The 3,266-nt window shown below is 50.0% G+C and overlaps 1 long non-coding RNA gene across 1 annotated transcript; it reads right to left on the bottom strand.

Moving 5' to 3' along the window:
- Nucleotides 1-568: 568 nt before the first annotated feature.
- On the bottom strand, nt 569-2,727 carry LOC135319458 (uncharacterized). Its single transcript, XR_010378064.1, has 3 exons — nt 2,454-2,727; nt 1,922-2,177; nt 569-761 (listed from the first exon to the last, which is right to left on the bottom strand). It is a non-coding gene; the product is annotated as an uncharacterized LOC135319458 (long non-coding RNA).
- Nucleotides 2,728-3,266: the final 539 nt, after the last annotated feature.

Here is a 3,266-nt window from a genome sequence, read left to right as displayed (position 1 = left end):
TACCGGAAGGTCTTTCACAGTTTGCCTTAACGCAGACATTGAACTCTCTCTCCCCTCCCGCTCACGAAGAGCCTCTGGCATTTAGGTGTCTTGTAATCATATTTTCTCTGCTTGTTAATGGACCCACTGAGGCAGTACTCCCGGGAGAAAGATCTCATTTGTCTGGGGCTGAGGAGGGAGACAGGAGTTGCCAGAGCTAATGAGCAATCAATGCCTCATAATTGTTAATTAAACGAGCCTGGCTCTCCCCTGGGGCTATTAGTTGGCTGGCTGGCCCTTGAGTGTCCACAAATTTAATTATACTCCCCAATAAACACCTGCAACAAACATCCCCCTATGGTATTTCTGTCGGGGAGACCGAAGAGAAGTAGGATCTTCGTGTGTGTACCAAAACCATCCATTCACTTACTGACTGATGTATTGGTTTATTCCCTGGTGCCTTTATTGAGTCAGCAAATGTTTATTGAGCACCTGCTGTGTACCAGGTCCTGGACTGGGTGCTGATTACATAGCAGGGAAAATACACAGTCTATGCCCTCCATGGAGCTCACAGTGTAATGGGGGAGAAAGACAGCCCGGTAAATAGATAACAACAACAACAACAACAACAACAACAACAACAAAACTAGACTAAGTGCTGGGGAGAAGATCTGTGCGAATGTGTAAGGTAGACTTGACATGGGGGATGGTGAGGCAGCAAAGAACGTTTCCCTTGATGAGATGAGACTTGGATGAGAAGGCAGAGTGAGCCATTGGGCACCCTGGGTGGGGACAGAACATTCCAAAATGAGGAAACACAAGCAAAGGCTGTTCTGAGGCTGGAATGAGCTGGATATAGTGTCTGTGATTTGATTAGGATGTTGCAGAGAATTGGGGGTGACCGTGGAAGATGCTTCAACGCACCTACCAGACAGAAGTTTACACTTGTCCTGTAATTCGTCCTTGGAACTGATGGCGGGGTGGGGGAAAAATGCTTCCTGGAACTTTTATTGAGAAATCTCCATAGAATCCTAGTTTAGGAAGGGCTTCAAATGCCATTCCCTCATTGATTCCCAGGAAAGCGTAGTGAGATGGTTAAGAACCTTGGTTCAGAGTCAGATGTTTTGTATTTCCAGACTTGTGGAGGCATGCAAGTGACATGGCCAACACTCTAGTGCCACCACAGTGGCACATTGCTGTATGTCCATGGGGTGCATGCCCCTATTTTGTTCCCTCCTCTGCCCTTGTCCTGTGGAATTAGTCATTCCAGTCCCTGGATGGAAGTGATTCCTCCCTGAACCCCTAACCCCCACACTTGCTTGTTCATCTTGAGTGGAGGTTGACGGGAGTCCACGCTATGAGGAAGCTGTGACTTGTTGTCATAGTACATCAGAACAACAAAATCACTAGTCTTCCACACAGCACTAGACCACAACCGCTCCAGTCTTCTTTGCTACCCTTTTTTCCCTGTCTGAGAGCCCTGCCCAGCTCTTTCCCCTCACCTGAGCTAAGCCATAACAACTGGGCTTCCTGCTTCTCCACTGCCTCCTATTTTCTGTTCCTGGTCCTCCTGGAGAGAGACAGGGTCTGATCTCCAAGGGCCCAACTCCCACCCAGCTATGTCAAAAACATGGAATTTGGAGTTGGACAGTTGTGGGCTTGACTTGCAGCTTCACTTTAGAGCTGAAACCTCTTAGGCTAGTTATATGCCCCTCTCTGGGTCTCAGTTTCCTCAACTGTCACCTGGATAATAACAAGCATGTCTTAGGGCTGAAGATGACATGATATAATGTATGTAAAATGTTTAGCACAATGCTTCTCACAGAAGTTTGGAAAGAGCACAGATATATCATCTTGGCAGGCAACTGTCCCCCCACAGTCCTGCCTAGTGGTCATCTCACCTGATGAAAATTACGGATTTCTGTGTGTGGTTTCACCTCACCTGCTTATCTGGAAAATAATTCGTTGAAAAATCCATTAAGTGAGGGGCAGTCTCCAGAAACGTCAGACACTTCAGACCACCTTCTGTTCCCCCATCAGGGTGCAAGGACTTCCCGGTACCAGGGAAGCTGTCCATTGTTCTGGTTCTGAAATGAAGTCGGCTCCGAGAACCCTCAGGAGCTGTCCGGAGCCCTGGCGCTGAAGCAGATCGCGGTTCCCTTCCTGGACCCCGAGGGGCGCTGTCCATAGTCTCGGTGCTGAAATGAATAGCAATTTCCTTTCGCGGTCATCGGAGAACTGTTCTCCGCCTTGGTGCTGAAGAAAACTTGATTTGCTTACCTCTCTTCCCCAGCTCACCCCAGTCCCCTCCGTTCTCTGTTCTTCAGACTCTTGGGAACCCCCCTCCACTACAATTCTTTCCCCTCCAATCTTCTTCTAGGTGCGCTTCCCAGGGTTAGGCGGGGGAAACACGGAGAGGTCGTAACTAGGTCTCAAACCTGCTCCCCACCTCGTGGCATGTTCCCAGAACTTACCTCCTAGGTAGTCAGCGTGGTTGGTCTGTTTTCCGGACCGTCAAACTTCTCAGTCTTTGTCACTTTCTCGGAAAATGTCCATGAGCTGACCTGTAAACCAGCCCCAGCCACGGGGATCCTGGTGCCTCAGACCACCCCTCCCCCACGCGGCTTTGGCCCTTCCCCTGTGTGCCTCACCTGCTTCCAGTCTTGTCGGAAGATGCAGGTGTCCAGTTGCTGCCTAGGCAGGGACGTGTGCTTTTATGGGCTTCAGGGAAGGCGGGGCGCCGGGAACCCGGGGAGGGGCTTCGCCAACTGGCCAATGGGACTCCGCCTCGAATGCAACTCCAAAGATTACCTCATAGGTTGTGGGCTCGGCTTCAGAATAAAAGTCTGGCATCTGCCCAAACCTGGGCCAGGGGTTTTCTGGAGGGGGAGGGGACCCTCATTGTGTTCTCCAGGGTCCTCCCACACGGTCCAACACCGTCCTGGGTCTCTGAGCTCCGTGGAGTATCAGGAAACCTGGCCAGTACCTGCTTCTCTCCATCCCCAGATTGTGCTATTGCTGGATGACTACTAAAGCTAGTAAACTGTGTTGGGGGGAAAACGGCAGAGTTCAGAATATTCAAGTCCAGTTACAGATAAGGACACTGAGGTCTGTGGGACTGGAGGGCTCAGAGGAGCCTGGGGTTGAGGTGATACTCAAGCCTAGATCTTTTGATTCCTTGACTCAAAACCCAACTCATAACTTAGTTGTGCTTCACTCCGCAAGTTCTGAACCAAAAAACACACAAACTTGAGTTAAAATTCAAATTTTTCTCCTCCTTGCTGTGG

This window comes from Camelus dromedarius, chromosome 27 (genome assembly GCF_036321535.1).
Source record: "Camelus dromedarius isolate mCamDro1 chromosome 27, mCamDro1.pat, whole genome shotgun sequence".
Taxonomy (NCBI): domain Eukaryota; kingdom Metazoa; phylum Chordata; class Mammalia; order Artiodactyla; family Camelidae; genus Camelus; species Camelus dromedarius.
The sequence above is the reverse complement of the archived record's forward strand: the minus strand, read 5'-3'. Positions and strand labels throughout refer to the sequence as shown.